Raw genomic sequence first — 15,454 nt, forward strand, 5'->3', positions numbered from 1 at the left:
GTCCTGCTAAGACTAAACCCCCTGTGAACTAGACTGTTGGGGGGAGGGCGGCAATGGGGGGAGGGTGGTGAGGGGAATACCCATAAGGAAGGGGAGGGGGGAGGGGGATGTTTGCCCGGAAACCGGGAAAGGGAATAACACTAGAAATGTATATAAGAAATACTCAAGTTAATAAAAAAAAAATGGGGTTCAGAGCTAAAGAAAGAATTCACAGCTGAGGAATGCCGAATGGCTGAGAAACACCTAAAGAAATGTTCAACATCTTTAGTCGTAAGGGAAATGCAAATCAAAACAACCCTGGGGAGAAAGCCCTTAGATTGTTTCTATCCTTGGAACAGCAGTTTGGCGCTTATGTCTGGTCTTCCTCATCCCCAAATCTCTCTGGTCTGGGAGATTCTGCTCCCCAGGGATGGGGCTTGGGGTAATAGGAGAGCAGCCAAACTCTAACACTCTTTCTGAGGTCAGTTTCTTCGTGAATTGTCAAAATAAAGCAAAAAACAGCAAATACTACACATCTTACAAAAATAAGAGGCTTAAAATCTTAAGCAACCTACATTCCTGGGACTTCTCCTCAAAAAAAAATGAACAAACCAAAAAGCAAAACCAAAGCCTTCTTTGGGTGCTTTTTATCCTTGTCCCACTCCTAAGACCCCAAGATTTCAGGTGGGTAGGGGACAGAGGCAGCTTGGGGCTCCCTGCTTCACCTTTCTCAGCCTCCAGACCAAAAGAATGTCTGCCAAGCGTCTCTGCAGTGTTAATCAGAACAATGAGGGAGGGTGGGTTAAAGCACAGGGTCAGGGAGACACAGGGCAAGACGAGACAGAAGCACAGAGGGTGATAGATGGGGACAGGAAGGAGGAGCTGAAAAGGAAGGGGACAGCATGGGGAGGGGTAAGTGACAAAACCCTGAGGAGACAACTAAGCCAAAACTGAGAAAGTAGAATGGGAAAGGAGGGTGTGGCCCAGAGGACAAAAGACAGAGATTAAGGGGAGAGAGCAGGAGCTCCTTAGGCCCTGATGCCAACTCATGTCCGGTGTGCCGAGCGGAGATGTCGAACTTCCCGTCCACGATAAATAGGAAAATCCTGAGTACACCGGCGCTTATGGCATTGATCTGCAAGCATTTTCCTTCCCACTTAAAAAAAAAAAAAACTCAAAACTGAAAGACCTCTGCCCAAAAGAAGCTATGATATACATCAAAATGAACTCAACAAATATATCATTATCAAGAATAACAACAAACAAACCAACAACAAAAATAGTAAAAATATTCATTCCTCTAAAATTGGTCGAATTCATTAACTGTGCAGTCATAGCTGATGCTATAGTTCAAGGAATCCACAGGCATAAAACTCTATGTGTCCTGATCTCTTTTTTATATTCCCATACTGAATGTTTTTATTTCCTCTAACGTACTACAGAAACACTTCTGCGTTTCTCTTTTGTTTGTTATTATAAAGGAATCTAAATTTGTGAACACAAGGATACAGCAAGAATATTTTTCATCATGAAGGTGGGATCCACAGAGCAAGACACACTATCAACATCAAGACCATGGTTTCCTGTGCAGCTATGGCTGGATGTGAACTGATGATGAAGCCTAAGCTGCATGAGACTTGCAGAAAACCACTGTTGCCTTATACTTGTGCTGTTACAGGAGGGAAAACCACACATGACTCAGGAGGGTCTTATGAGTGAAGGGTTAGAGGTCACATTTTTATTTATAGGCAAACATTAATTTATTCGAGAACATTTTAAAGTGGGGGAGTCAATGAGTTCAATTAATATAGCCTTAGGAATATAGCATATTAATTTTAAAAACTAAAGTTAACAAATAAATGACAAAACTTCAAGTGTAAACAAAAAAAACCAAATGCATAAAACAATCAAACTAAAAACTGAAAACCAAATACAGCAGGTAAATTAATCAACATTCAATGGCTGCAGATTTTGCAACATATACCTCCAGCCTGTTGCTGGCCTTGCAAGCATAGCAGAATGGCAGGCAAAATGGTAAAAATCTCTTCAAGATGAATGTAGACATGCCTCATTCGGGGTGGTGGTTGTTGATGGACAAGTTCTCAAAAGGTTAAACATTAGGCATGTTCCATATGATATCTCAAGGTCTTTCAAATGCAGCCCAAGAGTGTTATGGTTATGAGAACTGAGATGCGGGAGGTGTTGTCAGTCTTTGCACCCTCAGTGTTCCTGGTGGACAGTTCTGTCTCTGAGAGCTGTAGTCCTGGTCTGGGCCCTGTGCAAGTTTCTGCTGGAGTGTTGCAGACCTAGGGGTGGAAAAGGCCTGGTGAGGACCTGCCATTTCAGTTATCCAATACACAGCAGCACAATTCAGCAGGATAATACAGTATGATCTTTCATTTGAAGTCATTCTCTCATGCCCAAGAGAGAAGGGTAAGAGATCCCACAGGCTTGCATATTTTCTCAGCTTTTAAAAGCTGCTAAAAATCGAACAGTGAACAGCACATGATTCCAATCATCCATATATTATATTTTAATATCATGTTGCAATGTCTCAATGTCAGTTGAGGAGAGATGTGAACAACCTAGAAAACAATAGGAAGGCCTTGGAAGCCTGGCCCTCACTGGAATGAAGGCTGCTATTATTCCTCCAGTGCAGGAATCTGTCTGAGTTCCACTTACAATCTCAATATCTGCAAAGACCCAGAGAAACAATATCTCAAGAAGTACATGCACACAGATGTGATATTATATTCAGCAAGCATATGCTGCCTGGAAATCTTTCCAAGAGGAGGCATTGAACTCAGAAGGAGATATTCATGCAGAAAATAAACTATATCACTCCTTCGTTTATGGGTATCGTAAAATTATTTGTGGGGAGACCTAAAGGCAATGTGCTCAGAAAACACTAGAGAGCTCAGACTGGAAGAATGGGTACACAATAGCCAGAATCTCTAAGGATCGCATACACTTCGTGGACAAAATTTCTTTTAAAATGGACCAGAATAATATTCTGAGCTGCTCTTAGCTGACAGATGCTGAGAACTATGTAGAAAGACAGACACCCAAAAAGACAGTTTACAAGTACAGGGAATCTACTTGGGTCCTCCCATCCTGTGCTTTTTTTTTTTAATTTTAACAAGTTTTTTTTTAAAATTTATTTAATACTTAATAATAATTCTTTGGTTTCCGGGCAAACATCCCCCCCTCCCCTTCCTTATGGGTGTTCCCCTCCCAACCCTCCCCCCATTGCCACCCTCCCCCCAACAGTCTAGTTCACTGGGGGTTCAGTCTTAGCAGGACCCAGGGCTTCCCCTTCCACTGGTGCTCTTACTAGGATATTCATTGCTACCTATGAGGTCAGAGTCCAGGGTCAGCCCATGTATAGTCTTTAGGTAGTGGCTTAGTCCCTGGAAGCTCTGGTTGGTTGGCATTGTTGTACATATGGGGTCTTGAGCCCCTTCAAGCTCTTCCAGTTCTTTCTCTGATTCCTTCAACGGGGGTCCTATTCTCAGTTCAGTGGTTTGTTGCTGGCATTCGCCTCTGTATTTGCTGTATTCTGGCTGTGTCTCTCAGGAGCGATCTACATCCGGCTCCTGTCGGTCTGCACTTCTTTGCTTCATCCATCTTGTCTAATTGGGTGGCTGTATATGTATGGGCCACATGTGGGGCAGGCTCTGAATGGGTGTTCCTTCAGTCTCTGTTTTAATCTTTGCCTCTCTCTTCCCTGCCAAGGGTATTCTTGTTCCCCTTTTAGAGAAGGAGTGAAGCATTCACATTTTGATCATATGTCTTGAGGTTCATTTGTTCTAGGCATCTAGGGTAATTCAAGCATTTGGGCTAATAGCCACTTATCAGTGAGTGCATACCATGTATGTCTTTCTGTGATTGGGTTAGCTCACTCAGGATGATATTTTCCAGTTCCAACCATTTGCCTACGAATTTCATAAAGCCGTTGTTTTTGATAGCTGAGTAATATTCCATTGTGTAGATGTACCACATTTTCTGTATCCATTCCTCTGTTGAAGGGCATCTGGGTTCTTTCCAGCTTCTGGCTATTATAAATAAGGCTGTGATGAACATAGTGGAGGACGTGTCTTTTTTATATGTTGGGGCATCTTTTGGGTATATGCCCAAGACAGGTATAGCTGGATCCTCAGGCAGTTCAATGTCCAATTTTCTGAGGAACCTCCAGACTGATTTCCAGAATGGTTGTACCAGTCTGCAATCCCACCAACAATGGAGGAGTGTTCCTCTTTCTCCGCATCCTCGCCAGCATCTGCTGTCCCCTGAGTTTTTGATCTTAGCCATTCTCACTGGTGTGAGGTGAAATCTCAGGGTTGTTTTGATTTGCATTTCCCTTATGACTAAAGATGTTGAACATTTCTTTAGGTGTTTCTCAGCCATTCGGCATTCCTCAGCTGTGAATTCTTTGTTTAGCTCTCAACCCCGTTTTTAATAGGGTTATTTGTCTCCCTGCGGTCTAACTTCTTGAGTTCTTTGTATATTTTGGATATAAGGCCTCTATCTGTTGTAGGATTGGTAAAGATCTTTTCCCAATCTGTTGGTTGCCGTTTTGTCCTAACCACAGTGTCCTTTGCCTTACAGAAGCTTTGCAGTTTTATGAGATCCCATTTGTCGATTCTTGATCTTAGAGCATAAGCCAGTGTGTTTTGTTCAGGAAATTTTTTCCAGTGCCCATGTGTTCCAGATGCTTCCCTAGTTTTTCTTCTATTAGTTTGAGTGTATCAGGTTTGATGTGGAGGTCCTTGATCCACTTGGACTTAAGCTTTGTACAGGGTGATAAGCATGGATCAATCTGCATTCTTCTACATGTTGACCTCCAGTTGAACCAGCACCATTTGCTGAAAATGCTATCTTTTTTCCATTGGATGGTTTTGGCTCCTTTGTCAAAAATCAAGTGACCATAGGTGTGTGGGTTCATTTCTGGGTCTTCAATTCTGTTCCATTGGTCTATCTGTCTGTCTCTGTACCAATACCATGCAGTTTTTATCACTATTGCTCTGTAATACTGCTTGAGTTCAGGGATAGTGATTCCCCTGGAAGTCCTTTTATTGTTGAGAATAGTTTTAGCTATCCTGGGTTTTTTGTTATTCCAGATGAATTTGCAAATTGTTCTGTCTAACTCTTTGAAGAATTGGATTGGTATTTTGATGGGGATTGCATTGAATCTGTAGATCGCTTTTGGTAAAATGGCCATTTTTACTATATTAATCCTGGCAATCCATGAGCATGGGAGATCTTTCCATCTTCTGAGGTCTTCTTCAATTTCTTTCCTCAGTGTCTTGAAGTTCTTATTGTACAGATCTTTTACTTGCTTGGTTAAAGTCACACCGAGGTACTTTATATTACTTGGGTCTATTATGAAGGGTGTCGTTTCCCCTAATTTCTTTCTCGGCTTGTTTCTCTTTTGTGTAGAGGAAGGCTACAGATTTATTTGAGTTAATTTTATACCCAGCCACTTTGCTGAAGTTGTTTATCAGCTTTAGTAGTTCTCTGGTGGAACTTTTGGGATCACTTAAATAAACTATCATATCATCTGCAAATAGTGATGTTTTGACTTCTTCTTTTCCGATCTGTATCCCCTTGACCTCCTTTTGTTGTCTGATTGTTCTGGCTAGAACTTCAAGAACTATATTGAATAAGTAGGGAGAGAGTGGGCAGCCTTGTCTAGTCCCTGATTTTAGTGGGATTGCTTCAAGTTTCTCTCCATTTAGTTTAATGTTAGCAACTGGTTTGCTGTATATGTCTTTTACTATGTTTAGGTATGGGCCTTGAATTCCTATTCTTTCCAGGACTTTTATCATGAAGGGGTGTTGAATTTTGTCAAATGCTTTCTCAGCATCTAATGAAATGATCATGTGGTTTTGTTCTTTCAGTTTGTTTATATAATGGATCACGTTGATGGTTTTCCGTATATTAAACCATCCCTGCATGCCTGGGATGAAGCCTACTTGATCATGGTGGATGATTGTTTTGATGTGCTCTTGGATTCGGTTTGCCAGAATTTTATTGAGTAGTTTTGCGTCGATATTCATAAGGGAAATTGGTCTGAAGTTCTCTTTCTTTGTTCGGTCTTTGTGTGGTTTAGGTATAAGAGTAATTGTGGCTTCATAGAAGGAATTTGGGAGTGATCCATCTGTTTCAATTTTGTGGAATAGTTTGGATAATATTGGTATGAGGTCTTCTATGAAGGTTTGATAGAATTCTGCACTAAACCCGTCTGGACCTGGGCTCTTTTTGGTTGGGAGACCTCTAATGACTGCTTCTATTTCCTTAGGAGTTATGGGGTTGTTTAACTGGTTTATCTGTTCCTGATTTAACTTCGGTACCTGGTATTTGTCTAGGAAATTGTCCATTTCCTGCAGATTTTCAAGTTTTGTTGAATATAGGCTTTTATAGTAAGATCTGATGATTTTTTGAATTTCCTCTGAATCTGTAGTTATGTCTCCCTTTTCATTTCTGATTTTGTTAATTTGGACACACTCTCTGTTTCCTCTCATTAGTCTGGCTAAGGGTTTATCTATCTTGTTGACTTTCTCAAAGAACCAACTTTTGGTTCTGTTGATTCTTTCTATGGTCCTTTTTGTTTCTACTTGGTTGATTTCAGCTCTGAGTTTGATTATTTCCTGCCTTCTACTCCTCCTGGGTGTATTTGCTTCTTTTTGCTCTAGAGCTTTCAGGTGTGCTGTCAAGCTGCTGACATATGCTCTTTCCTGTTTCTTTCTGCAGGCACACAGTGCTATGAGTTTTCCTCTTAGCACAGCTTTCATTGTGTCCCATAAGTTTGGGTATGTTGTACCTTCATTTTCATTAAATTCTAAAAAGTTTTTAATTTCTTTCTTTATTTCTTCCTTGACTAGGTTATCACTGAGTAGAGCATTGTTTAATTTCCACGTATATGTGGGCATTCTTCCCTTATTGTTATTGAAGACCAGTTTTAGGCCGTGGTGGTCTGATAGCACGCATGGGATTATTTCTATCTTTCTGTACCTGTTGAGGCCCGTTTTTTGACCAACTATATGGTCAATTTTGGAGAAAGTACCATGAGGAGCTGAGAAGAAGGTATATCCTTTTGCTTTAGGATAGAATGTTCTATAAATATCCGTTAAGTCCATTTGGCTCATGACGTCTCTTAGTCTGTCTACGTCTCTGTTTAATTTCTCTTTCCGTGATCTGTCCATTGATGAGAGTGGGGTGTTGAAATCTCCCACTATTATTGTGTGAGGTGCAATGTGTGTTTTGAGCTTTAGTAAGGTTTCTTTTACGTATGTAGGTGCCCTTGTATTTGGGGCATAGATATTTAGGATTGAGAGTTCATCTTGGTGGATTTTTCCTTTGATGAATATGAAGTGTCCTTCCTTATCTTTTTTGATGACTTTTAATTGAAAATTGATTTTATTTGATATTAGAATGGCTACTCCAGCTTGCTTCTTCTGACCATTTGCTTGGAAAGTTGTTTTCCAGCCTTTCACTCTGAGGTAGTGTCTGTCTTTGTCTCTGAGGTGTGTTTCCTGTAGGCAGCAGAATGCATGGTCCTCGTTGCGTATCCAGTTTGTTAATCTATGTCTTTTTATTGGGGGAGTTGAGGCCATTGATGTTGAGAGATATTAAGGAACAGTGATTATTGCTTCCTGTTATATTCATATTTCATCCTGTGCTTTTAAATCATCTCAGTGACACTGAAAATATGCTGCATCTTCTCAGCCAAGGCCTTTTGCTCAGTGACCAGTTCTTTCTGCTCTAGTGGGTCCTAGAAATTTTCTTCCTTTCTCTCCTCATCCTGGTCACTAGAAGATTATATTGTCTGTGGGGTCATGCATGAATACAGACAGACAGACAGACAGACAGACAGAAAGACACCAAAACGTACACATTTTTAACACACTCAAATATATTTGTTCACACATACATGCCAGAGTACTTTGCAGAATGTGGTTAGTTTCCCAGCTAATGGTAATAATAAGAGGTCATCCAGTCTACTATTGTGGCATAAGAAAACAAAAACCTGGAATGAGGTAAGTACACAGTGAGCATAGCCTAAAGACAGCTCAGCCAATAAAGTGAATTGCCCTGAAAATCAGAAGTTAGAAATGTGGCATGTTGGCCTGTTAGCCAAGCCTGCTTAGCAAGTGCACCAGGTTGTGCACAGTAGGCTTAATATCAGGCAATACTCTACTGGGTGGTGGCAGCCTTTTCCATGCTCTGCCTCACTGTTTCATACTGGATGCAAAGTGAATAGCATTTTTCAATATGAGGTTCCTTTACCATACCCTACCTGACAGGGGAACCAAACTACCAGCACAAACAGCTAGAAAATCTCCATAACCACAATCCAAGGTAAAACTTGTAATGGGATACTGTCAGATATAATTCCAGTAAGAAAAGCCTGACCTACTCAACGCCAAATGCTTGGATGTATAATCAAACTCAGCAACAGTCCATGGAAGGGCTGGACAACACTGTACATTTTTACTTTCTGACTGAAGGACACCTGGATCATTCTACATCAGGGCTGCTCCGAGGTGTACCACTACAACACTAATGTGCCACAGTTTCTCTGTTGACACCTACTTCTTGTTATGGAATCGCTGTGTCAAAAGGTTGAACTTTCAGAAAAGTTGTACATGGCTTCTCATAGGACTACCCATTTGACACCTCTAGCAATGTTTGAGGGTCATCACTTTTCTAAACCCTCCTTAAAGATGATTTTCACTCAGATCAAATGATTTTGAATAACATTGGTTAAGAATGCCACACACTCAACACAGGATGACTGCTTTGGACTATGTTGAGCCTAAGGTTCTGTCTGAGGCAAAGATGTGATTACACCTCAGCATAACTCCTGGACATCTTCTGCTTGCAGATTCAACTCTAAGCAAATTAATCTTTCAAATAACAAATTCCAGGCCAAACTCCAAAGCCAAGTTATATTGAGCCAAGTTTAGACCAATCTAGAAAGAAAGTGGTGGCAGGCAATGATTAAAATAACCAGAATGTTGAGAAGATACAACAAGCCACATGACCTTCCAGTGTTACTATACACCAAGAGCAAAGAAGGCAGAGGAGGCCTCAGTCAGCAGTTTCGACACTCAGGTACATGGCTTTTAGACCACAGCTTCTCCTCACACCCCTGTAACCCATTACTGTGTTTTTCTCCAAGTTATGTCAGTGATGATGAATAGCTTTCCCACTATAAATAGTTTCAATAGCAATCAAGACCCCATTAAAAACAGTTTAAAAATCTGATTGGAAAAATTTTGTTTCCTCTTGTTTTAGTGAATATATATATATATATGTGTGTGTGTGTGTGTGTGTGTGTGTGTGTGTGTGTGTGTGTATGTATGTATGTATATATATATAATGTTTTACATGTTTATATATGTGCATATAGGCTTATACACATCGATACACACAGACATGTATATATATGTGTGTGTGTGTGTTCAGAAACCATTAGTTCATGACTTCCCACATGCACACACACATGCACAACCACACACAAATATACACACACTTCTATATATAAGCACCCATATAACAAATACTTAAAACAAGCAACTCCCAATGTACAAATATGCACCATAGCCATAAACATGCTCACGCATATCTGTGATCACAGACACAAACACTCACATTCACACAAACAACCCCCACACTCATGCACAGAGAGAGACAGACAGACAGACAGGCAGACAGACAAACAGAGAGAGAGAGAGACAGAGACAGAGAACAGAAAGTGAGAAGCAGAAAGGAATGAGGAGGACATCATGCAACTAACTGGAGGAACAGTTAGTTGCTGAATACAGATTAGGCAAAGGAAATGTGTCAAGTGAGAGCTTAGACAATGCTATCCATACCTTAAAAAAATAAAACTGTATAGAGAGTGCACTTCTTGAGCACACTAGGTTGAGAGTGTTGGAGAAATTTTTCTGTCAAATCCTCACTTATCTCACACAAACCCTCACCCTGAGAGAAGCCTTTCCTACATCCTTGTTCATCCAGTCAGCTCCAGGATAGAAGCCACAGAAAAGAACTCTAGAACATTGACATAGAGCAGGACTGACAAGGTGCTTCTCAAGCTCTGTCACTGTGAACCATGATTTGGGCAGGCAAAAGAGACCATCTTGCAAAGTCTGGGGAAAAGGAGAGAAAGGACACAAACCCCATCAAAACGGACAATGATAACCATTCTTTTGGCAATTTAACTGAACTCTAATCAGTTCTGTGCACTACAAAGAAGGATACCACAAGACACCCTCCATAATGGAGTATAAGTGTGCAATGTGTGATCAACCAATCCCCTGTAAGGAACTGCAGTTTCTAGTTGAGCAGGAGGATTTGGTTCTCATTTCTTCTGTTTCTTGCATGAGGCTAACACAACAGAAAGTCTTGTAAATAGTCAAAGAAATGAACGACTGGATGAGACCTAGTAGAGTGTCTGGATAAGTTGGAGATTGGTTAAATTTGTTTAACTTGGTTTATGGTTAGATATCAGGACAACATCCCCTTGATGCTTCATTCATCCTACCTGATGCTGCTTGTTACGTGGTTTTTCATACTGGCTTCCACACGGAACCTCGCTGTTTCCTTAATGGACTGTTCCAGTGCAATTTGTTCCATAGAAGCTCCCTGTTCTCATTCTGTGCTCTCTTGGCATTGTGCTTCAGCCGAATAGACTCACTTCGTAGGATGGAGTACCTCAGGCTGAGGCACAAACATAAAATGGTGAATCCCAAGACAGAATCTAGATTTTTCCCACTTCTCCAAGTACATTTCACTTTTTAAGGCTCTGATCCAAAGATAGCTATAGTCCAAGTCCTTGGTAGCCATGGAGCATAATATAGAGACAGGTCAAATCGAGAAAAGAGCAACATTCCAGAATAGTCAGGGTACTTCTCATAACCTGACACCAAGGACTCAAATTTGTCCCAGAAGAGGACAAAATTCCTCTGTGTGCTTATATGTCCATTTTTTTTTCAAAAGTCACTTGTAGGTGAACACCCGCTGAGAGAGGAGAATAGAGCCAACAGGTATACAATCTTTCTATGTGTCTAATAAAAACTATATTATATATATATGCATATATACATATATATATATATATGATTCCAATGTGCCTTCAAGGTGAGCAGAGGTCAAATATTGTACTGCTCAAAGTGAGGCTCTCAGCCTCATCTCTTTCATACCATGGAAACTGAGTCAGGCTAATTCTCAGGCCAAACCAAGGCCATAGAATTCTCAGATCTTAAAGATACACATGAACACATTCACACATGCACACACAACACACACACACACACACACAAACACACACTCACAGAGTCAAATACAATTAGAATACTGAATAAATACAATGATGTGGCATCATCTCAAAGTACAGTGAACAAAATCAGAGAAAACCAATGATAACCTGTTGCCAATGCAGTCACACACTGAAAGGAAGCAAGTGGGATTAGGCCCCTCCACCTGTTCACAGGACCTATTGAACCCAAAGCACCTCCATATCAATTACAACAATAATTAGTCATAATCACAGCACCTAAAGAGTTCCACAAGCCAACACCTGTCCAGGCATCTTAAAACACACAATGAGAGCTCACACACTTCTACTCTTATTTCCAGACTATGATTCAAGCCACAGTCTACGATTTACTTTTGGAGGAATCAAAATAGCCTGTGCCCCCATCTCACTCCTTTCTGAACTTCACATTCTGTGCTTAAGAAGAAATGATTTTGACCATGAGGACACCCTGGAATTATAGCCTACTGTGATTTGAGGAAATATGGGATTAACAGACATATCAAGTCAGTTAATAAAGAACTTGCATTGTGATTACCTGTCATTTAAATTGTTTCTAGGGTAATATGCCAGTATTCTCTGGCGTTCATCTCTCTCGTTTGGCATCTTCTGGAGAACAATTTTCAGGTCCTCCAAATGCTTCATTCTCTCCTCCTCAACATGGTTGGTGGACGGTTGAGATGATGCCTCCTGAGCAAACTCTGTAAGTAGATAAACACAAGTAAACTGTCATATAGGAGGACATAATGACAGGAAAAACTATGCTTAGTCGAAAACAGAAGTCTGAGGATGAACAGTTATAGAGACACAGTGAATCCCTGACAAAACAAGAAAGCTGTCTTTAAGCTGAATTCAGCTATGTCCCTGTTCCCCACCATCATAGCCATATGATGACATATTCCACTATAGACATATACCACACTTCCTAAGACCATTCCCCTGGCAGTGAAATGAAAAAGCTGGCCTAAACAAGAAGAATTGGAGGCCATTTTCAGCTAATGTCTGATGTGAGGTAGGTAAGTCCTTGAGTCTAAACTGCTTAACATCTTGAATCCCTATTCATGTGTGTTCAAGTACGAAGTAACTGAGACCGTGATATATGACCAGGAGAATATCCCTCTTGGCATCAATTACCCATGTAACCTACAGAACATTGCTGAGAATGAAGAGCTTCAAAAGCCTATCCTGAGAGAGAGAGGCACTTTGTTATTCGTACAGGGGCTCATTCTGATATTCTTTGACACTACACATGACATTAAAGGGCTTCAAGGAAAGCTGCTTGACTCAATTCTTGGCTCTCTGTCAAACTACTGATCAGAAAGTGTTGAGTCTGGGACAGTCAATTAACAAAACTGAGGCTCAAAATCAAAAGTCCTACACCTAAAAGGACCAGTTCAAGCCAACCTTCTCCAGGAAGCTTCTCTAGCCCTGCCCAGTACTCACTGGGTCTTCCCCAGGACCATTTCCTTGTCTTGTTCTCCAACGTGATAGAAGGCTGGCCTCCTTCTGCCTTGGTCTGGTCTCTGCATGTGTATGATTCTCCCTCCTAAATATACTGAGGAACCTGGAGAACTTGCCCGCTTCGGAACCCCTTAGGCTCTGGAGGGATATCACTCAGGCAGTTGGTGTCACCACAACACTGGTGACATCACAGAAGATTCTAGGGTTCTCCTGGATACAAGAGAATTTCCAGGGAAGACACTACCGATGATGTCACAGGGAAATGCCATAGCTTACTTGCTAACTCCCTCTACCCAGACTGACCAGTTTCTGCACTGCCTTTTCCAGAGACTCACTTCTGAGCCAGGGAACATCCATTCGCACACTCTTTTTCCAGAGCTTCACGGTTCTCACTACTCCATTACAACTCAGTTGCTGAGGATAGGGAGAGTTGGTTAAAGCCTAGGTATGGGTAGAAAATATTTGTTAACCCCCAAATATCTAAATACCTTATGTGAGGGAGATTCTTCTCCCTGAAATGTAAAAACCGGGGTCCATTCATGTGACATATAGCCCAATTCTCACAGTTTTGCTGTTTCCCAAGGTCAGTATTCTTTCCCTGCACCTTTAAATGTATGCAAGTTGGAGTTTATTGTTTCACTGAGTGTGCCTTGAGAGGGAGCAGGGTTTCACTATATTCACCCATGTATTTTCATGAAATCTCTGTCTTAAAATCCTATTTTGTGCAATGAAAACTCCATTGTCCTGGCAACATAGGTCCTCAGGTACAGGGCAATCATCAAATTGTAAACTTTCTGTCCATTCTTAAAGTTAAAGTCCTCAGAAGTGAGAGATCTGAGCCTCAGGCAAGAGCCATGGAGGGGCAGAGTGTGCAGGAGCTGCTGGCCAAGGCCGAGCAGGGGAAGCAGAGAAACTGCAGTGCATCCTGCTGCACCAGGAGGTGGAACTGGAGTTCGACCTGGGCAACCTACTGGCTTCAGACAGCAACGCCCTGATGGTGATGCGCCAGTCCTGGACCTCGGGAGAGGACGAGCTGCGGGCCCTGGCGTGGGAAAACACGCAGCTTCTCATGAACCAGCTGTGGCAGCTGGTGACTGAGCAAGTGGAGGAGGCGGTGGTAGCATGCTTGCAGGAGCCCGCCACAGGCCTGGCCCAGGAGAAGCCTCTGCACCAGCTACTGCCGCTCTAATGCTTTCAGCAGTTCCAGTGCATTAGGGCATCTGTCCCAAGAAGAGGGCCAACATCCTGTGTGACAAGGTGATTGGCAATGCTGTTGTGGCTACAAGCTCAGCCAGGATGACACCAAGGAGTAGCTGATTGAAGTGCCAGGGAGTGCTGACCCCACGGAAGACCAGTTCTGCAAGATGATTCAGGCCAATAAAGCGCATGGCCATGAAGGAGCTGAACCATCTGCAGAACATGGCCCGCACGCACAAGATGCAGATGCCCAGCTCAGCCGGCCTGCACCCACGGGACACCAGAATGAGGAGGACCTGGGTCATGCCATGCAAGTGGCTATGGTCTCCACCACTTGGGTGGGATGCTTCAGAGAGTGCCTCCCAAGGAGAAAGCCCCCGGGGCTCTGGCAAAAGAGGAAGTTTCAGGCCCTTTTGGGGGACTTCACAACCCAGAAAAGACACAATTGGAGCTACTTCAAGTCATGAACAGCAAGAAACCTGCTCTGGAGGTGACCAGGGCCACCAACAAACACATGAGGGAAGAAGACCAAGAGGAGTTTGCCAAGAGGAGGATAATTAGCCAGATGGACAAGAGAAAAAGAATCCAGCAAGGAGCATCGGGCAAAAAGACCAGCCCGCCATGTTAGGTAGAGAAAAAGAAAGGAAGCTTGGGAGGCCAGAAGCATTCCAGGCGGCCTGCCGTAGGTGTCAAGAAGAAAGGAGCGCTGCCCCAAGGAGGGCAGAGGAGAACGTAGTGCTCTCCCCTCTGGACCTGTTCTGAAAAGCTAGACCTGTGAGTACTGTAGGCTGCTTCAGGATGTGTCTGCTGTCCTCAGTGAGCTTGACATTGAAGGGACAGGTTTGCCTCCCCTCCAGTCAGTGCTGGACTTCGAATTAATCGAGACACTGACTGGAAGTTGGTGTATTTTGAGAAAATGATAATTATAGAAACAATATGGTTAGAACCAGGAATAAATTAAGGCCTGCCTTTTTATTTGACTTTGAAAGCTAAGTAAAGGTTGATCAAATTTCTAGGTTACAGTTGATTGGTTTCAACACTTTTGCTTTATTTTTTTCAATAAAGCTTGTATATTTATCAAAGCAGGGACAATGGTAGGGTGGGGGGGGGGGGTCTACAAGTCTGTAAAGGTATACGGGTACCTGGTGTTGCTATTAACTTTTACTGTCAGTAGAAGTTGTGTGTGAAGCCAGTGACACCAACATGGAGTTTGCTTGCAAAAAAAAAAAATTTACAATGGTTATAAAAAACCATGTATTCGGGAAACTCAAACATTACTTTGGCACTAACTATAAGTAATGTACATTGCTTGTTGATGTTAGTCCAGGTGGTGCATTTGGCCAGTAATTTGGAACCATGCTAAATAGTGGTAATTAACCTAGTTGCTCAAGAAAATTGTTGTCATTTTGTTCTTAGACGGTGGCTTTTTTTTAATTGGCACAGGTTTTAGTTTTTAGCAAACGCTGGACTGGAAATCGCTTGGAGCTAAGCAAG

At 42.0% G+C, this 15,454-nt stretch overlaps 1 long non-coding RNA gene and 1 pseudogene across 1 annotated transcript; one reads left to right on the top strand and one right to left on the bottom strand.

Annotated features, from left to right (window-relative positions):
- Nucleotides 1-1,690: 1,690 nt before the first annotated feature.
- LOC148006419 (uncharacterized) lies at nucleotides 1,691-12,829 on the bottom strand. Its single transcript, XR_015683489.1, has 4 exons — nucleotides 12,746-12,829; nucleotides 11,841-12,003; nucleotides 10,532-10,707; nucleotides 1,691-2,285 (listed from the first exon to the last, which is right to left on the bottom strand). It is a non-coding gene; the product is annotated as an uncharacterized LOC148006419 (long non-coding RNA).
- Nucleotides 12,830-13,086: 257 nt separating this feature from the next.
- On the top strand, nucleotides 13,087-14,736 carry LOC148006420 (ribosome biogenesis regulatory protein homolog; annotated as a pseudogene).
- The last annotated feature ends 718 nt before the right edge of the window (nucleotides 14,737-15,454 follow it).

Source organism: Rattus norvegicus, chromosome 3 (assembly GCF_021556685.1).
Source record: "Rattus norvegicus strain SHRSP/BbbUtx chromosome 3, alternate assembly SHRSP_T2T, whole genome shotgun sequence".
NCBI lineage: Eukaryota > Metazoa > Chordata > Mammalia > Rodentia > Muridae > Rattus > Rattus norvegicus.